Source organism: Triticum aestivum, chromosome 6B, assembly GCF_018294505.1.
Source record: "Triticum aestivum cultivar Chinese Spring chromosome 6B, IWGSC CS RefSeq v2.1, whole genome shotgun sequence".
Lineage (NCBI taxonomy): Eukaryota > Viridiplantae > Streptophyta > Magnoliopsida > Poales > Poaceae > Triticum > Triticum aestivum.
This window is the reverse complement of record NC_057810.1, coordinates 609026240-609047994: the sequence shown is the minus strand read 5'-3', so window position 1 is coordinate 609047994 and position 21755 is coordinate 609026240. Positions and strand designations below refer to the sequence as shown.

The 21755-nt window shown below is 43.3% G+C and overlaps 1 long non-coding RNA gene across 1 annotated transcript; it reads left to right on the top strand.

The window, feature by feature from the left end:
• Positions 1–18005: 18005 nt before the first annotated feature.
• LOC123134550 (uncharacterized) lies at positions 18006–19460 on the top strand. Its single transcript, XR_006465668.1, has 3 exons — positions 18006–18142; positions 18305–18392; positions 19427–19460. It is a non-coding gene; the product is annotated as an uncharacterized lncRNA (long non-coding RNA).
• The last annotated feature ends 2295 nt before the right edge of the window (positions 19461–21755 follow it).

Below are 21755 nucleotides of genomic sequence, written 5' to 3'. Positions count from 1 at the left end.
TGAGATACCGACGATCGAATCTCGGGCAAGTAACATACCGATGACAAAGGGAACAACGTATGTTGTTATGCGGTTTGACCGATAAAGATCTTCGTAGAATATGTAGGAGCCAATATGAGCATCCAGGTTCCGCTATTGGTTATTGACCGGAAACATGTCTCGGTCATGTATACATTGTTCTCGAACCCGTAGGGTCCGCACGCTTAAGGTTTCGATGACAATTTTATTATGAGTTTATGAGTTTTGATGTACCGAAGGAGTTCGGAGTCCTGGATGAGATCGGGGACATGACGAGGAGTCTCGAAATGGTCGAGACGTAAATATCGATATATTAGACGACTATATTCGGACATCGGAAAGGTTCCGAGTGATTCGGGTATTTTTCGGAGTACCGGAGAGTTACGGGAATTCGTATTGGGCCTTAATGGGCCATACAGGAAAGGAGAGAAAGGCCCCAAAGGGTGGCCGCACCCCTCCCCATGGACTAGTCCGAATTGGACTAGGGAGGGGGGGTCTTCCTTCCTTCTCCTTCTCCCTTCCCTTTCCTTCTCTCCTACTCCTAATACTTGGAAGGGCTCCTAGTTCTACTAGGAAAGGGGGAATCCTATTCCCGGTGGGAGTAGGACTCCCCTAGGGCGCGCCATAGAGAGGCCCGGCCCTCCCCCTCCTCCACTCCTTTATATACGGGGAGGGGGCCCCCCTTGGAGACACAACAATTGATCTCTTGATCTCTTAGCCATGTGCGGTGCCCCCCTCCACCATAGTTCTCCTCGATAATATTGTAGCGGTGCTTAGGCGAAGCCCTGCGACGGTAGAACATCAAGATCGTCACCACGCCGTCATGCTGATGGAACTCTTCCCCGACATTCTGCTGGATCGGAGTCCGGGGAACGTCATCGAGCTGAACGTGGGCAAGAACTCGGAGGTGCCGTAGTTTCGGTGCTTGATCGGTCGGGCCGTGAAGACGTACGACTACATCAATTGCGTTGTGCTAACGCTTCCGCTTTCGGTCTACGGGGGTACGTGGACAACACTCTCCCCTCTCGTTGCTATGCATCACCATGATCTTGCGTGTGCGTAGGATTTTTTTTGAAATTACTATGTTCCCCAACAGTGGCATCCGAGCCTAGGTTTTATGCTTTGATGTTATATGCACGAGTAGAACACAAGTGAGTTGTGGGCAATACAAGTCATATTGCTTACCAGCATGTCATACTTTGGTTCGGCGGTATTGTTGGATGAAGCGGCCCGGACCGACATTACTCGTACGCTTACGCGAGACTGGTTCTACCGACGTGCTTTGCACACAGGTGGCTGGCGTGTGTCAGTTTCTCCAACTTTAGTTGAACCGAGTGTGGCTACGCCCGGTCCTTGTGAAGGTTAAAACAGCACTAACTTGACGAACTATCGTTGTGGTTTTGATGCGTAGGTAAGAACAGTTCTTGCTCAGCCCGTAGCAGCCACGTAAAACTTGCAACAACAAAGTAGAGGACGTCTAACTTGTTTTTGTAGGGCATGTTGTGATGTGATATTGTCAAGACGTGATGAGATATAAGTTGTTGTATGAGATGATCATGTTTTGTTGAAGTTATCGGTAGTTGGCAGAAGCCTTATGGTTGTCCCTTTATTGCATAAGATGCAAGCGCCAAATAATTGCTTTACTTTATCGCTATGCGATAGCAATAGTTGCAAGAGCAATAGTTGGCGAGACGACCATGTGACGACACATTGATATAGATCAAGATGATGGAGATCATGGTGTCATGCCAGTGACGATGGAGATCATGACGATGCTTTGGAGATGGAGATCAAAGGCACAAGATGATGATGGCCATATCATGTCACATATTTTTGATTGCATATGATGTTTATTTTTATACATCTTATTTTGTTTTGATTGACGGTAGCATTATAAGATGATCTCTCACTAAATTTCAAGATAAAAGTGTTCTCCCTGAGTATGCACTGTTTCCAAAGTTCGTCGTGCCCAGACACCACGTGATGATCGGGTGTGATAAGCTCTACGTCCATCTACAACGGGTGCAAGCTAGTTTTGCACACGCGGAATACTCAGGTTAAACTTGACGAGCCTAGCATATGCAAATATGGCCTCGGAACACTGGAGACCGAAAGGTCGAGCGTGAATCATATAGTAGATATGATCAATGTAGTGATGTTCACCATTGAAAACTACTCCATCTCACGTGATGATCGGTTATGGTTTAGTTGATTTGGATCACGTGATCACTTAGATGACTAGAGGGATGTCTATCTAAGTGGGAGTTCTTAAGTAATATGATTAATTGAACTTAAATTTATCATGAACTTAGTCCTGGTAGTATTTTGCAAATTATGTTGTAGATAAATAGCTCGCGTTGTTGCTTTCATATGTTTATTTTTTTGTTCCTAGAGAAAACTATGTTGAAAGATGTTAGTAGCAATCATGCGGATTGGATCCATGATCTGAGGATTGTCCTCATTGCTGCACAGAAAAATTATGTCCTTGATGCACCGCTAGGTGACGGACCTATTGCAGGAGCAGATGCAGACGTTATGAACGTTTGGCTAGCTCAATATGATGACTACTTGATAGTTTAGTGCACCATGCTTTACAGCTTAGAACCGGGACTTCAATGACGTTTTGAACATCATGGACCATATGAGATGATCCAGGAGTTGAAGTTAATATTTCAAGCAAATACCCGAGTTGAGAGATATGAAGTCTCCAACAAGTTCAATAGCTAAAAGATGGAGGAGAATTGCTCAACTAGTGAGCATGTGCTCAGATTGTCTGAGTACTACAATCGCTTGAATCAAGTGGGAGTTAATCTTCCAGATAAGATAATGATTGACAGAGTTCTCTAGTCACCATCACCAAGTTACTAGAACTTCATGATGAACTATAGCATGCAAGGGATGACGAAAACGATTCCCGAGCTCTTCGTTATGTTGAAATCGATGAAGGTAGAAATCAAGAAAGAGCATCAAGTGTTGATGATTGACTAGACCACTAGTTTCAAGAAAAAGGGCAAAGGGAAAGAAAGGGAACTTCAAGTAGAATGACAAGCAAGTTGTCACTCCCATGAAGAAGCTCAAAGCTGGACCAAAGCCTGAAACTGAGTGCTTACACTTCAAAGGAAATGGTCACTGGAAGCGGAAATGCCCTGAATATTTGGTGGATAAGAAGGATGGCAAAGTGAACAAGGGTATATTTGATATACAGGTGTTTGATGTGTGCCTTACTAGTCTTTATAGTAGCCCCTGAGTATTTGATACTTGTTCGGTTGCTAAGATTAGTAACTCGGAACAGGAGTTACATAATAAACATAGACTAGTTGAGGGGAAGTGATGATGAGTGTTGGAAATAGTTCCAAGATTGATATGATCATCATCACACGCTCCCTATATTTTTTAGATTAGTGTTAAACCTAAATAAATGTTATTTAGCGTTTGCGTTGAGCATGAATATTATTTGATCATGTTTATTGCGATATGGTTATTCATTTGAAGTTAAAGAATAATTGTTATTCTGTTTACATGAATAAGACCTTCAATGGTTATACACCCAATGAAAATAGTTTGTTGGATCTCGATGTAGTGATACACATATTCATAATATTGATGCCAAAAGATGCAAAGTTAATAATGATAGTGCAACTTATTTGTGGCACTGCCATTTGGGTCATATCGGTGTAAAGCGCATGAAGAAACTCCATAAAGATGGATTTTCGGAATCACTTGGTTATGAATCATTTGATGCTTGCGAACCGTGCCTTTTGGGCAAGATGACTAAAATTACGTTCTCAAGAACAATGGAACAAGCTACTGACTTATTGGAAATAAGACATACCGATGTATGTGATCTAATGAGTGTTGATGCTCGTGGCAAGTATCGTTATTTTCTGACCTTCACAAGATGATTTGAGCAGATATGGGTATATCTACTTGATGAAACATAAGTCTGAAATAGTTGAAAGGTTCAAAGAATTTCAGAGTGAAGTGGAAAAATCATCGTAACAAGAAAATAAAGTTTCTGTGATCTAATCGCAGAGACGAATATTTGAGTTACGAGTTTGGTCTTCAATTAAAACAATGTGGAATAGTTTCACAGCTCACGCCACCTGGAACACCACAACGTTATGGTGTTTCCAAACGTCGTAACCGCACTTTATTGGATATGGTGCGATCTATGATGTCTCTTACTGATTTACCATTATCGTTTTGGGGTTATGCATTAGAGACAGCTGCATTCACGTTAAAAGGGCACCATCTAAATCCGTTGATACGACACCATATGAACTGTGGTTTAGCAAGAAACCCAAGTTGTCGTTTCTTAAAGTTTGGGGTTGCGATGCTTATGTGAAAAAGTTTCATCCTGATAAGCTCAAACCCAAATCGAAGAAGTGCGTCTTCATAGAATACCCAAAGGAAACTGTTGGGTACACCTTCTATCACAGATCCGAAGGCAAGATATTCATTGCTAAAAATGGATGCTTTCTAGAGAAGGAATTTCTCTCGAAAGAATTGAGTGGGAGGAAAGTAGAACTTGATGAGGTAACTGTACCTTCTCCCGAATTGGAAAATAGTTCATCACTGAAATCAGTTCTAGTGATTCCTACACCAATTAGTGAGGAAGCTAATGATGATGATCATGAAACTTGAGATCAAGTTAATACAAAACCTCATAGGTCTTCCAGAGTACGGTCCGCACCAGAGTGGTACGGTAATCCTGTTCTGAAAGTCATGTTACTAGACCATGATAAACCTACGAACTATGAGGAAGTGATGATGAGCCCAGATTCCGTGAAATGGTTGGAGGCCATGAAATCTGAGATAGGATCCATGTATGAGAACAAAGTGCGGACTTTGGTGGACTTGCCCAATGATCGGCAAGCCATAGAAAATAAATGGATCTTCAAGAGGAAGACGGGCGTTGATAGTAGTGTTACTATCTACAAAGCTCGACTTGTCACAAAAAGGTTTTCGACAAGTTCAAGGTGTTGACTACAATGAGATTTTCTCAACTGTAGTGATGCTTAAGTCTGTCCGAATCATGTTAGCAATTGCCACATTTTATGAAATCTGACAGATGGATGTCGAAACTGCATTCCTTAATGGTTTTCTTAAAGAAGAGTTGTATATGATGCAACCAGAAGGTTTTGTCAATCCTAAAGGTGCTAACAAAATGTGCAAGTTCCAGCAATCCATCTATGGACTGGTGCATGCATCTCAGAGTTGGAATATACGCTTTGATAAGTTGATCAAAACATATAGTTTTATACGGACTTGCAGTGAAGCCTGTATTTACAATAAAGTGAGTGGGAGCACTACATCCTTTCTAATAAGTATATGTGACTGACATATTGTTGATCAGAAATGATGTAGAATTTTTCTGGAAAGCATAAAGAAGTATTTGAAAGGAGTTCTTTAAAAGAAAGACCTCAGTAAAGCTACTTACATATTGAGCATCAAGATCTATTGAGATAGATCAAGACGCTTGATAAGATTTTCAATGAGTACATACCTTGACAAGATTTTGAAGTAGTTCAAAATGGAACAGTCAAAGAAAGAGTTCTTACTTGTGTTGCAAAGGTATGAAATTGAGTAAGACTCAAATCCCGACCACGGCAGAAAATAGAAAGAGAATGAAAGTCATTCCCTATGCATCCGTCATAGGTTCTATAAAAGTATGCCATGCTATGGACCAGACCTATTGTATACTCTGCCCTGGTTTGGCAAGAGAGTACAATAGTGATCTAGGAGTAGATCACTGGACATTGGTCAAAATTATCCTTAGTGGAATAAGGATATGTTTCTCGATTATGGAGGTGACAAAAGGTTCTTCGTAAAGGGTTACGTCAATACAAGTTTTGGCACTGATCCAGATGACTCTAAGTCTTAATCTGGATACATATTGAAAGTGGGAGCAATTAGCTAGAGTAGCTCCGTGCAGAGCTTTGTAGACATAGAATATTAGCAAAATACATACAGCTCTGAATGTGACAGACCCGTTGACTAAACTTCTCTCACAAGCAAAACATGATCATACCTTAGTACTCTTTGGGTGTTAATCACATAGCGATGTGAACTAGATTATTGACTCTAGTAAACCCTTTGGGTGTTGATCACATGACGGTGTGAACTATGGGTGTTAATCACATGGTGATGTGAACTATTGGTGTTAAAACACATGGTGATGTGAACTAGATTATTGACTCTAGTGCAAGTGGGAGACTGAAGGAAATATGCCCTAGAGGCAATAATAAAGTTATTATTTATTTCCTTATACCATGATAAATGTTTATTATTCATGCTAGAATTTGTATTAACCGGAAACATAATACATGTGTGAATACATAGACAAACATAGTGTCACTAGTGTGCCTCTACTTGACTATCTCGTTAATTAAAGATGGTTATGTTTCCTAACCATAGACATGAGTTGTCATTTGATTAACGGGATCACATCATTAGGAGAATGATGTGATTGACTTGACCCATTCCGTTAGCTTAGCACTTGATCGTTTAGTATGTTGCTATTGCTTTCTTCATGACTTATACACGTTCCTATAACTATGAGATTATGCAACTCTCGTTTACTGGAGGAACACTTTGTATGCTACCAAACGTCACAACGTAACTGGGTGATTATAAAGGAGCTCTACAGGTGTCTCCGAAGGTACATGTTGAGTTGGCGTATTTCAAGATTAGGATTTGTCACTCCGATTGTCGGAGAGGTATCTCTGGGCCCACTCGGTAATGCACATCACTATAAGTCTTGCAAGCATTGTAACTAATGAGTTAGTTGCGGGATGATGTATTACCGAACGAGTAAAGAGACTTGCCGGTAACGAGATTGAGCTAGGTATTGAGATACCGACGATCGAATCTCGGGCAAGTAACATATCGATGACAAAGGGAACAACGTATGTTGTTATGCGGTTTGACCGATAAAGATCTTCGTAGAATATGTAGGAGCCAATATGAGCATCCAGGTTCCTCTATTGGTTATTGACCGGAAACATGTCTCGGTCATGTCTACATTGTTCTCGAACCCATAGGGTCCGCACGCTTAAGGTTTCGATGACAGTTTTATTATGAGTTTATGAGTTTTGATGTACTGAAGGAGTTCGGAGTCCCGTATGAGATCGGGGACATGACGAGGAGTCTCGAAATGGTCGAGACGTAAAGATCGATATATTGGACGACTATATTCGGACATCGGAAAGGTTCCGAGTGATTCGGGTATTTTTCGGAGTACCGGAGAATTACGGGAATTCGTATTGGGCCTTAATGGGCCATATGGGAAAGGAGAGAAAGGCCCCAAAGGGTGGCCGCACCCCTCCCCATGGACTAGTCCGAATTGGACTAGGGAGGGGGGCGCCCCCTTCCTTCCTTCTCCTTCTCCCTTCCCTTTCCTTCTCTCCTACTCCTAATACTTGGAAGGGCTCCTAGTTCTACTAGGAAAGGGGGAATCCTACTCCCAGTGGGAGTAGGACTCCCCTAGGGAGCGCCATAGAGAGGGACGCCCCCCCCCTCCTCCACTCCTTTATATACGGGGAGGGGGCACCCCTTGGAGACACAACAATTGATCTCTTGATCTCTTAGCCGTGTGCGGTGCCCCCCTCCATCATAGTTCTCCTCGATAATATTGTAGCGGTGCTTAGGCGAAGCCCTGCGACGGTAGAATATCAAGATCGTCACCACGCCGTCGTGCTGACGGAACTCTTCCCCGACATTCGGCTGGATCGGAGTTCGGGGAACGTCATCGAGCTGAACGTGTGCAAGAACTCGGAGGTGTCGTAGTTTCGGTGCTTGATCGGTCGGGCCGTGAAGACGTACGACTACATCAACCGCGTTGTGCTAACGCTTCCGCTTTCGGTCTACGAGGGTACGTGGACAACACTCTCCCCTCTCGTTGCTATGCATCACCATGATCTTGCGTGTGCGTAGGATTTTTTTTGAAATTACTACGTTCCCCAACAGTGGCACCTTTCCGCGTCTGGAAACTTCTCAGTTAAGTTGCTATACGCTAAATTTTTGCAAGGCCCGGGTTCACATGTTGCCCTTGGCCTTTGGAAAGTGAGAATTCCGCTTAAGGTGAAGATATTACTATGGAAGATGTGTCGTAACCGCTTTCCGAGTTCGTCTAACATGGCCATACGCAATGGCCTGTCTGATGGTAATTGTTCCGTTTGCGGCACGCCGGAGGACGCTAACCATGCGTTCTTCTATTGTCACCTCCCTCTTTTTGCCTGGTGCACTATTCGAGGCGTGGCTAGGGTGGACGGGAACCCTAAGTTGGAAGCGGATCTTCTTGCTTGCCTTGGGTCCCTTCGTGGCTAGGCCAGTAGAGTGGTGTGGACTTGCGTATGAGTGATGTTATTGTCGCTTTGTCATATTCGTAACAAAATCACCATTGACGGTGTGTTTCCCTCTCACCCTGTTGATGTTATCTTTAAATGTACCATCTTTCTGCAGCGGTGGAGTCCGTCGGGGGAGCACCAGGACTCTGAAAGTTTGGAGCTGGCGGTGCATCATCTTCACAACATCAACAACATCGCTCGAGCTCCGGTTGTGGTTGCTTAGGGTAGCAACTTCTTTTGGTCGTGTTAGAGCCCGCTTGGTCGGTTGGCATGTGCCATGTAATATCTCTAGTTGAACCCTTGAACCTTGCCCTTTGGGTTATGTGTGTTTGTGTGGTACCTTGTGACTTTGTCGTGTGTGTTGCTTTATTAATTTAAAGCCGGATATCAATGGCATCTTCGTTCTAAAAAAAGCAATGGTAGTCTAAATCGAGTCGTGACTTAGTCATGAGTTGGGTTTGTTTGTGGCCGCCACTCTGTTTTGGCGCCATAAACACATTCTTGTAATGTAAATATCCTTATATCTTAATATACTAGCAAATGTGCCCGTGCGTTGCAACGGGAAAAAGTTGGCGTGCTTCGTTGTGAAGCAAAGTCAATTATCATTCAGGCTTGACATGTAGATGATAAGTTTGATGATTACAAAAATGATGGATCATTTAACAATAGGATTCTTTGGAGCCCTAGTTCGAAACTTATGACATGAATCGTAGTCAATTATTTTTCTTTTTATTTTCTTTACTTCATTGGTCATCCATCGTCTACTGCTCTATATCTCTTTTCGCTCTTTGTTCCTTAGCATCCATGACTGGAGATTACGACCCAATTGCTGGCCTTCATGAGAGTTTTCTACAATGTAGGAATTCGTTGTTGATTAAAAAAGAAATTGATTAGATTCTACATCATAAGTAAAGCATACATAGCTGCTCATAAATTAATTTAATTAGCCTGGAGATAAGCATCAAAATAACATGTTCTTTATATGGTAATGTGTTACTTCCTCTCGGCAATCCCTTTTTAAAATTGTGCAACCATTTTGGCTTGCAGTATAAGTTTATATTAGCCAGCTATGATATTCTGTCTATCTCGTTTTAGATGGTTATCACCAAGTAAAGTTAATTATTTTTTTAGAATAAATAAAGTTAATTCTCTCATGCATAGAAGTATTAATATCTTGAAATCATGGTGTAGGATATAACAACTTGTGTAGTTACCTTTTTATAAGAAAGTAAGCTATTTTTGTTTACTATATTCTTTTGTTTAAATAATACTTTTGTACCATGGTATCCCTAAACATAGTTTCAGATAAGCGTGAGGGAGTTAATTAATGATGTTTGGAAACAATTTATTTTGAATTTAGTTTATTGGACGTGCAAGCATATATGTTTTTGCCATGTATACCCAAACATGTGTATATATTTTAGTCAAACATTGCTTAATCATTATCCTTTTATGTATGATGTTTGTTTTCTTTTCAGTTTTCGCGTCCTAATAGCTAGTAAGTATGAGTTTGCGAGGGATATAAATGGAGTCTAATTCAACTTCTCTTTTTTGAGATGAGTCAAAGTTCAACCTTGAAATAAAAAGGCGTGAAACAACGTAATTGAATGGTCCGAAGGATCAATCGTGTTATGCTTAGCCCATAAGGTTTAAGTTTTGGTGCTCACATTTTTCTGGATTTATTTTTGGATTTTCGGTGATGCGAGTTCAGTGGGAGAAGATGTTTCCGTTGACTATGAGCCGCCCACGGTGACTTCATAAATCATTTAGATGATATATCTCAGCTCAGTCTTTTGCATGTCCTCGTAGGGATAGTGCGTCGTGTGTTTGTAAAGATGAGTGTACACGTGTATATATGAATGTATGTGTTTGTACTGTGTTTAAAAAAAAGAAATGTGCAAACGGAGAACAAATAGTTGACGCTAACACGTCCGTGTAAAGGTTTTTTATGGGTGCACGCTCGCCTCACACCCGACTAGTCTAGAAGAAACGAGCCACCTCGCTGGCGCTCGTCCAGCCGTATACGGGCTCGTCGGTCACAAGCATCCATGTTGACCGCGGTTCGTTCTCTTCCGAACGGCTCGGCTCTCACCACATCCCGACTCAGATCCACGACCACTGGGACACGCCGCCGCTCGCCGCTCGCGCCCACGGCAGCCGGGGTCACCCCCAAGCTCCACCCACCGCCGGATCCCCCCGCCCCCAAGCTCCACCACCGCTGGATCCGCTAATCCACCGGCCATGGCACAGGCTACACACCCGCGCGCCATCAGGACGCCGCTCCCCCGTATTCCATGCGCCATCGGGAAATCCCACGACGGCCCATGACGAGCTGGCTCAGGCCGTGCGCTCGAGGCCGCCTTCGCTCTAGCACCGATGGTTGTCTCGTACTCGGGCGGCCATGCTCATGTCCCACCACAACGCCCCCTCCCCGCCTCCAGCTCTGGATCCAGATGGCATCAAGGCCACCACCGAGCCTCCCGAGCGTTTCCTCTTTCCTCCACGGGCTCAGCGTTCGCCCAATCCCTCGCGCACGCCGACCCACACTGGAGCTCCAGCGCGTGTCCTTCTCCTTGTTCATGTCTCCTCCTCATCTGCATCTTAGCCTTTTCTTTTTCCTTTGGTCATGCAGGGAGCACGCAATGAGCCTCGCCGCTGCTGCTAGCACCCGGACGTCGTCGCGCAGCCACCACCTCCGAGTTAGCCGGACGCTGAGGCCCGTCCTCCCCTGCATCCGGCACTGCCACTCTCTGGCTTGCCTCCAAACGGATCCGGTTGCCCTCGACCTTGTCTACTCCTCCCGTCGCCAGATTTGACGCACCGCCGCCGGATCCGTCTTCATCGGACTGGATCCGTCTGGATCCGGCTGCCCTCGACTGTCCCCGACCTCGTCTACTCCTCTCGTCGCCGGATTTGACGTGCCGCCGCCAGATCCGTCTCCATCGGCTGCCCCCGGCCTCGTCTACTCCCCGTCGCCAGATTTGACGCGCCGCCGCCGGATTTTCCTCCATCGGACCGGATCCGTTCGGATCAGGCTGCCCTCGACCGTCCCCGGCCTTGTCTGCCCTTCTAGTCGATCTGAAATACGAAACATTTTTTTTCACATACATAATGAACTGCGGGTTAATTACTTAAAACCACAGGGGGCTTTTTGCAAAAAGTGCATGACGACGGACGACAGAAACCGAATTCTCTTTATTATATATATATATATATATATAATATCTCTACTCCTAATGGACGAATTGGTTGAATAGTCCCCCCACTTTCAACCGGTTTTTTTTCAACCGGTTTTTCTTCGTCCCACCTCCCACCACCCCCTCCCACCGGTTTTTCTCTTTCTCGTCTGGCCGACAATACCCAACGTATTTATGGTAATAAATCATAATTAATCCACGTATGGTAAGGCTATAAACTTAGAAACCTCAAATATGATAATTATAGTAATAAATCAATCCATGTATGGTAAGGCTATAACTAAGGAAATTTCGAATATGGTAATTATCACCAGAATTAAAGCTTTCCAAAAAAGTTCTTCTTGCCATACCCTTCAATCGCGCCCTGCTCCATTCCGATCTCCTTCCCTCAATCGCTCCAGCTGATTTACTCTTTTCAAACCTAACCCCTGCCTGATCTAGATAAAGAGGCTCTCTCCTGCCCGTCTCATCCCTCCCTTGTGCCAACCATGGAAGAGAGGAGGGAGAGCACAAGGAGAGCGCCGGCGATGCGCCGATGCTCGCTGGTTGAGGCATGGTCGGCGTGTGAGTCAAGAGGATCCTTGCATCTGTGGTGGTAGGCGATCCAAGGAAGAGTAGTCGAACATGAAAGCGATGGGAGGGACAACACCCTGCTGCCAGGCTCGTCCGCCTCTTCGTGGCCGACGACCGCGTTGGATGTGGCCGAGGGCGGCGATGATGGAGGGAGCCGCTGGCGCTGGCCAGGCTCCCGACCGAGTCGCTGCTCCTCAGTGCCAGCCCTTTCCGCCGCGCCGGATCGCTCGTCATCTTGGGGACCCCGAAGGGATGCCGCCGGTGTGGGAGGCGCCCACGACAGTGCGGGCTGGGGACCGAGCGGCGGGGGACGTTACGGGTTCCGTTCTAGGGCTAGGTCGGGAAGTCTATCGTGTTTCTGTCGGAAAATCTTGTGATCAATGGGTTTACTAAATTAATTTTGGGTCTATATTAAGGGGCACCGTCTATTCTTGTCATTCGAATTTGCATTCTTGCATCAGAAGTTCAAGAGAACTGTCATGAATAGCACAATGCCTTTCAGTTTGTAGACTGATAACTGTAATAATATAACTAGAGAGCATTTCCTATCAGATAAATAAACTGAACATCACATCTTTTGATTTCTGTTTGGCCTCCTGGGAATGTAGACTAATTTAACACGTCATTTTTCGGTTTATTGTTCAAAATTGTTTCACTTCACATGATCGTGAACATACATGATGTGTATGTATTTTTTAATTTTGTGTTTGGTGACCTCAATTTTTATGCCTTCTACAGGTGAGTTGCTAACAAAATTCTAAATGTACATGCTCCAGGTAAATTTCTGGACATATATATTATATCTATATGTCCTTTCTACGAGGACATAAAATGCATCCCTATTTTCTATCTACCATTTTGTAACCCTTTGCAGAATGGTCTGGGGAGGTTCGCAACATTGTCTACTCATCTGATCGGAAATCTGTATATGTTGTGGATCGTGTGACTCTATGGAACTGATGGGGAGGTACCCTTCTTTGCCTGGGAGTTATATTTGGTTTAGTTCGCTGAATCTGGTTTGAGTTTGCACTAATCTTGCGTACTAAGTTTTTAGTGTATAATCTGTTTGTAGGTCCCACTATTTGATTAGTGGACGCAACTGATGGGGGCATGGAGATGATGGCAAGGCATCACGCTGTGGTGGTGGCGAGGGGGCCATCGATGAAGGCGGCGATGACAGGGGCTGCCTACAAAAGCGGTGCATGGATGGGGGAGGTGAAGTGGCGAGGGCTGGGAAGGTGGAGAACGACAATCGGGGGAGATGGAGTGGTGGCAAGATTGGACGAGCTCACCTCCGGAGTGTGTGGGCAAGATTTCCTTTTCGGGTCGGCCGGCTTTTTTTTAAAGCATGTGCATGCATGAGTTGGGGCTTATTTCCAGCGGTGAACATGCATGGGTAAAACCGTTTTCTTTCGCGAAAGGGGAGGGGAGACAAAAAACGGAGGTGGAGAAATAGCATGCGAAGTACTCGGACATCCATGATGGTGCAAGTGTCGCTTTTTTCGAGAAACTTACTAAGGACATAGAGTTCCAGCTGTTTATAAGGAATGTATTTGGCCCTTCTTAGAAGGGAAACTAGCTTGCAAACTTTATGGTCCAACTATCATTGAAATACCAACTGATATGTTACGAAAACTTCAACTTATATTCTTTAGGAACTTCATTTAAGTTGTACTGACCTCATGAGATTCCAATCTATGTTTCATAGTTTATACTCCTCACTATCATAAATTCATAGACTCAAAAGTTTGTTGTATATGTTTATTACTCGAGCATTGCAATACACTACACTCGGATGATCTTGTCCACAGAAAATTTGAAGCTCCATGATTCGGCAAGAGGATTTGTGCAAGAAATCATGTACATCTTAAAGTTTTGCATCTCAAATTTGGTACCTGTGTTGAACAGGAGGAAGCCTAGAATTCGCTTCACAGACGGAACTCGTCAATATAGAAGAGTAACACCTAGATAGAATCAAATCTGGTCAGAGAAGCCAATTGTGCCTTCTTCGCGAGTGCCAAATTTACCTGGAGCATGTACATCTTTTGACTTCTGTTTGGCCTCCTGGGAACGTAGACTAATTTAACACGTATTTTTTCGGTTTATTGTTCAAAATTGTTTCACTTCACATGATCGTGAACATACATGATGTGTATGTATTTTTTAATTTTGTGTCTGGTGACCTCAATTTTTATGCCTTCTACAGGTGAGTTGCTAACAAAATTCTAAATGTACATGCTCGAGGTAAATTTCTGGACATATATATTATATCTATATGTCCTTTCTACGAGGACATAAAATGCATCCTTATTTTCTATCTACCATTTTGTAACCCTTTGCAGAATGGTCTGGGGAGGTTCGCAACATTGTCTACTCATCTGATCGGAAATCTGTATATGTTGTCGATCGTGTGACTCTATGGAACTGATGGGGAGGTATCCTTCTTTGCCTGGGAGTTATATTTGGTTTAGTTCACTGAATCTGGTTTGGGTTTGCACTAATCTCGCGTACTAAGTTTTTAGTGTATAATCTGTTTGTAGGTCCCACTATTTGATTAGTGGACGCAACTGATGGGGGCATGGAGATGATGGCAAGGCATCACGCTGTGGTGGTGGCGAGGGGGCCATCGATGAAGGCGACGATGACAGGGGCTGCCTACAAAAGCGGTGCATGGATGGGGGAGGTGAAGTGGCGAGGGCTGGGAAGGTGGAGAACGACAATCGGGGGAGATGGAGTGGTGGCAAGATTGGACGAGCTCACCTCCGGAGTGTGTGGGCAAGATTTCCTTTTCGGGTCGTCCGGCTTTTTTTTAAAGCATGTGCATGCATGAGTTGGGGCTTATTTCCAGCGGTGAACATGCATGGGTAAAACCGTTTTCTTTTGCGAAAGGGGAGGGGAGACAAAAAACGGAGGTGGGAGAAATAGCATGCGAAGTACTCGGACATCCATGATGGTGCAAGTGTCGCTTTTTTCGGAAAACTTACTAAGGACATAGAGTTCCAGCTGTTTATAAGGAATGTATTTGGCCCTTCTTAGAAGGGAAACTAGCTTGCAAACTTTATGGTCCAACTATCATTAAAATACCAACTGATATGTTACGAAATCTTCAACTTATATTCTTTAGGAACTTCATTTAAGTTGTACTGACCTCATGAGATTCCAATCTATGTTTCATAGTTTATACTCCTCACTATCATAAATTCATAGACTCAAAAGTTTGTTGTATATGTTTATTACTCGAGCATTGCAATACACTGCACTCGGATGATTTTGTCCACAGAAAATTTGAAGCTCCATGATTCGGCAAGAGGATTTGTGCAAGAAATCATGTACATCTTAAAGTTTTGCATCTCAAATTTGGTACCTGTGTTGAACAGGAGGAAGCCTAGAATTCGCTTCACAGACGGAACTCGTCAATATAGAAGAGTAACACCTAGATTGAATCAAATCTGGTCAGAGAAGCCAATTGTGCCTTCTTCCCGAGTGCCAAATGTAGATGACTAATGCTGATGACACCACTCGCTTCCTTGTTTTTAAATATCACATGTGCAACACAATGATGCAAAGCGAATTTCATGGAGGGGGGGATAAGACGTATTTGTGTGGTTGAAGGAGCACATGTAAGTAAATATTTTGGTGAGGGTGGAAATTGAAATGCTTGCTTGGAGAAACATAGTCATAAGCATGTGATGTACAAACTCCATATAATGATATTATGATATGTGTTTTCATAGATAATTTTATTTTTCAGGGCAACGCACGGTCATTCAACTAGATTTAGCTTCCTTGGATTAGGAATAGTTCTAGAAGAAGGTGACGTGGTAGGGTTTTTTTGTACCGTCCGAGACAACAAAACAATGACATGGAAGCTACATGCAAAATTAAGGGGCAATAGATTGAGAGGATGAATGATGTATGGACAGAGAAGGTGATGAACGGCAAGTTTAATGGGAAAGGGCGGCTAGAGGGGTGTGTCATGTTTGTAAGAATAGAGAGAAGAATATGCTTGCATTTGTGTTGTGGTTGAACATTGCGTGCAATATGCTCGTTTCTGGGGAGGAAAATGAGCATTGTTTACACAATTTCATTTGTTGGCCCGTGGCAACGCACGGGCATTCTACTAGTATATATATATAGGTAAAGATAAAGATAAAGATAGGCGTGCAAACCTCCCACGTGTTCAATTTAAAGATGCGGCTATGGACTAATCTAACATATAAACGCTGCTGTGTTACCCGCCATTCTAGCGCTATTACGTCCCGCGAGTGATTTCGTTCGCACGATCTACCACGGTGAGTACTTTTCACGCTGCTGTCAAAAATCCATCGGTTGATTTCTTTCCACGTTATGCTTTTGTGCTCAAGTGAATGACTGGTGGGCCTATTTCCCCGGCGGTCCCAGCTATGTGGTTTATCTTGCGTGCGTTCTCGGTGAGAAAAGAGGTGCGCGCTGCAGCGAGCGTCGAATTAGGCGGATCGAACATGGGTCGGCAAAAATATCTCCCTCGTCACCCCCTTTCTCTCCCTCGTCTCTTCCCATCCCGCTCCCCTTGTCTATGCCGCCGCCGCTGCTTCCCCTCTCCCTCTCCCCGCCTCCACCACCACCTCCTCTCCTGCCTCCTCCCCAACCAGCACAGCTAGAGGAGGTGACAGATTGGGAGGCGGGCAAAAGGAACCAGGCGGTTCTCCTTCCATGGTTGGGCCTCGACCTGCCACATCTTCCTCCTCCCAGTCCGGCGAAGAGGAGTGGCGGATCCGCTTCCTCAAGCGAGCAGGGGCGCACGGGGTTTCAGATCTCGTTGCGAGAGGCCGCCACCACAGAAGTAGGTCCGTGGTGCCGTCACTCTGCTCAAGCTACTGATTCATCCCGTGCGGCGGCAAAAGGAGGTCCTGCAGCCTGCTTCCGTACTACTCCTTGCCGTGTGGGTCGAAATCTCCAGCGGTGCTGTCGTCTGGGTGAGCCCCCCGTCACGGCTGAGACCAGCTCGCCGCCGTCGGCCATGCCACTCTCGCCGGTGCACGGAGCACCTCCCCTCCAAGCACAGGTCCTCCCCCGCTCCCCTCTGTTCCCTCTCTCTTTCGTACATGAAGAGAGCCATGGTAGCAACACACCAGAGTACCAAATTGGAGGCCAAAGAAGCAGATTTGTCTAATTCTCATACTAGATTTAATGAAGGATGTTGCAGGTCGTTACAACGCCGATTATGGATATGGATTCATCCAGCTGCGCTGGATGAAGGGATGGTTGGAATAAGAATTGCATGTGACAAACAAGTGCTTCCTCTAGGTATTCTTTCTTGCTAATATCATTGAATTTCTCCTGAGATTTCTCCAGACCTTTCCAGATGTGATTTAGTTTTATCTTCTACATATGTTCTTGTAATGTTATCTTAGGTTCCACTTCAACAAAATATCAAACAAGAACCCTAGCAATTTAGACCTTGGAGGCTGCTTGTGAAAATGAAGTGCTTCAGGTTACTCTTTTGACTATTTGTAGTTCAGTGTTTCTATTAACTAGCCGAAGAAGGGATGCAGATGGATTCTATCTCAAGAAAATAACACCAGCCTTTCTTTGAATGTTCTTGCCCAGCCTTTTATATGTGCCATAAATATTTCTTTGTTATGGTTATTTGCTTTGCGTTCTTGATTGAGACGAGCAAGGAGGACCAGTACTATCTAGCTAGGCAATCCCATGTAAGGGAAAGCATCTACAGTTTTTTGTACGAGTCAAACTTATACAGAATACTTCATGGAGGAAGTAATATATGGGTTTTCTTTTCACTTCCTTGCTCTTGCTTACTCCAGTCTCTTGTTTATTGATAAAGGAATCAACTGACATTCCCTTTCGTTCTACAGATGGGATTCCAAATGTCAGGTGGTTTGGTGTAGAGAGGGTGATTACAATGTTTTGGTGATGGACCCACTGAGGCCAAGCCTTGAGCATCTTTTCGTTTAGTTTTATCTTTGTTTGCTGAGATAAGCGAGATCGTACTCATTCCAATTCCGGGTATAGTTTCCCTTTTTTATTATTGGCTGATGAGAAAATATAATGGCATTCCACACTATACTTTTCTGAATCATGCATAAGGGAGGAATCTCTTAAATACTAATACACAAATTTCTCTTTACCCCTTCTGTAATTTTAGCTTGTGTGTCTTGCTTTATGCAGATAATTTGTCTGCATAGCCTTCGAATGGCACATACTGACCTCAGACTGGAGAATGTTCATGTAAGACCAGTAGACAAACGTTGTCAAAGTAAGCGCCATTCTCTTTCATTCTTATTTTTAGAAATGGCCTTTCTTTATTATTGGTTGGTGAAAAAAATATTATGTCATCCTACACTATACTTTCCTGAAGCATGCATAAGGAATCTCTCAAATACTAATACACAGATTTCTCTTCACCCGTTCTGTAGTTTTAACTTCTGAGAAATGCGCAACTACTTTCTAAACCAGTAAGGTAAATTTGTATGCAAGCTATAAAGTTATTGCTTCTCAAGAATGCTATTTTTGAAATCCAATGTTCAGTTACAAAAGAAAAATATTGTACGGGGTTGTTGGAATGGACTAAGTTAGCGGTGTTGTTCAAATGCTATTCTAGGATCTTTGTATGTCAACAGTCTTAAATGATTTTCCCTCTGTTTTACAACCATTTGTGTTGCTAGACCTACTTTCATGTTCTTACTTGGCAAATAATCAACTTAGAAAAGGTTATTTTAATTCATCATCATACATATAAACATAATAAACTTCGTTTGGTTTATGGAAAATTGATAAGCTCTATTTATTTGTTTCACTGAGCAATCTATTTATCATTGGACTTTTGGATCAGAAAATCTAATTAGTGCAACTTATTTTTTGCATAGTATGTGCATGCTTGATAGGAACAACTAACTCATGTCTCTTAGATAATACTGCGTGAGGCATGCCAGCATGCCGGCCATTCCTCATGTAAATAACTGAATTTGACATTTGAGATGTATTCTTTAAGCATGGTGGTGTACATAAGTGTACTTGTATCACTTGCTTCATGGGATTATTGTCAGCGGCCTGATCTCCTGTTATGCTACCCTTTGTCTGAATGTAGGAAAGATTTCTGATTCTCAGAGAATTATACTATTGAGATGTTCACAAAGGGCGTCCCTAATGCAAGGGTGCACTTGAATACTCTTCAGGAGAGCAGGAAAAATTTGCATATTACCTAAATAGGGTTTCCATATTATTTATTTATTTGTTTTGCTTTTGTGCAGCAATTAGATTTTCCGACACTAATATTGTTGTTTGTTGCAGACATGGTTGTCACACATGCGTCCTGTTCCAATGGCTTAAATTGTTGGTCCTCGCATGGCAATGTCCCTGCTTGTATTCATGGAGTTGGTCAGCAACTCTCTTATGGCCAGCAACCTCCAACATTTATTAACCCTCTACAGGTGAGCAGAGTTAACTTTATTCCCTGATGGATGCAGGCCTTGTTAGCTAGCTAAATTTGAATTTACACTTCCTAACATTATTATGTCGAGTTGGGCTTCTGGATTTTCATGCAAGCTTGTACCATTGATTTTTACCGCAAAGATCCATTACCAATATTTTCTCGTTGTTCTTGCTTCTAACCCATGGTTAACTGAAATTGTCGGGCATTGTTGCGTGGTCACAAATTACCTATCTGCTTTTGTACCAATCATAACTACTTTTTAGTTGTCATTGCCAATAATCTAAACACTTTTTATGTGTCAAGGGAGAGCGATTATGATGCCACTGCCTGCTGCTTTAATATCCAAGGATGATCTTTATGTTATTTATGAGACACCTTCTCTACGGTTAGAAGATCATGGTATATAGAAGTTAAGTGAACTTGGTCTGATGATTGTGTATTTTCTGTTGTTTTATCCCTTAAATATGGATCTGTCTAGCTTTCTCTTGTGATTTACTTATTATTAGAAGTGCTTTTCATTGCCTTGGTATTTTTTTGTTTTTCATTGTGTTAGGGACACAAAAGTTTATCACTATGCCTAAATATCACAGAAGACCTGGAAATAATTCAATATTCCAAAATACTTCAGTGAGACCAGAATACTTAAAAAATGGCAGTTGCATTTGTTGGTCTGATGTACATGAGAAGCCCCCATTTTGTTGGCAATAGATGCATGGTTTCTCAAAAAAAAATAACTTCATGTTGTATATGATGTATGGTAGTCATGTGTCTCATGTTCTTCGTGTATCGGATTCCAAGTTTTAGGATGGGTGATAAGGTTCCCATGTTTGATATTTTTTTACTTACGCAAAATTGGTCGATGCTGATGAGAATGGCACCGTCTTCCACACTTATATTTTTAATATACAATGTTCCCAATTTTATTGTTTTACTTTTTTGGTTCAATAAGATTAAGATATACACTTTATCTTGTGCTGAATCTGATGTCGTTCAGATTGTAGGAATTTTAGGATGGGTCACAAGTTTCTCTTGTTGGATGTTTTCTTTCTCTAGGCAATGCATGACATAGATATGTACTCAGCTGGACATGTTGTTGCCGAGTTTGTGTTGATTTGGCGAGAACCATCAATATTAGTTGACAAAAACCATCATGTCATTATGCCTCCATGTTATATTTAGAGGCGCAACCAGATGTGAGATTCCTACTTAGCTAGATAAGATACAACGTTGATGGTCTTGTCTGATGTTGTAAACACAAAATATGTACAGACGAGCCTTCCAAAATACGGGTCATCTTGTCTGATGGTCTCCTCTCCTGCCGTCGCCGCCGCCGGAGAAGCTCGCCTCCGCGCCCACAAGCCTCGGATTCGGCGGGATCCAGGACGAGGAGGGGTGGATGAGACGGGGGAGGAGGAGGAGGAGAGCGTGGGGGCGTCTGGGGAGGAATATCCCCGCCGCCTCCTCCGCTCGTGACGCAGGGCCTCGGGCCATGGGGGCGTTCGTTGCAGGAGCCTCGCCGCTGACCTCCCGTGCGCGGCACCCGGCCCTGGCAGCGCCAATCTCCCCTTCACACACAGGTACTCCCCCTCTCTCCTCTGTGCCCTCTCTCTCTCTCTCTGTCTCACTCCCTTTCTTTTAATAATTCCTACAACTTTTTGTTGATTGATATTGGGGATAAATAAGCTGTTATTTGTGTTGTTGATTGTTTTGATCTGGACATGGATTGGATAGTGGAGAATTGATACTAGGATAGAGAAATTGTTATTTGTGTTGCTGTTATTTTTTTGATTTGGACATGGATTGTTCAGTGCTAGAACTTCATATCATTATTGTTGAGAAGGTATTGCTAAAAGACAGTTAACTCTCTGATATTTGTCCATTCGCTTTCTATATGGAGTGGAATTAATATGTACAGATGAGCCTTCCAAACTGAATATTTGAGTGCTCATCCTAAGAAGATTAATCCACCTGGACTTTTAACTTGACTTCCAAAGAAGTTCTGAATGATCAAGCGTGTTCGGGTTTTTAGTAAACTGAAATAATGTTGCACTCTAACAATAGTATTCTGATTTTCTAAGTTAACAAAATCTTCTCACATACGCGATACGTCATGCAGATCGGGTCGTAGTCGGAGCACAACTAAGGTTGGCGCTGCTCAAGTGTTTGCAGCGGGATCCTCTTCTACAA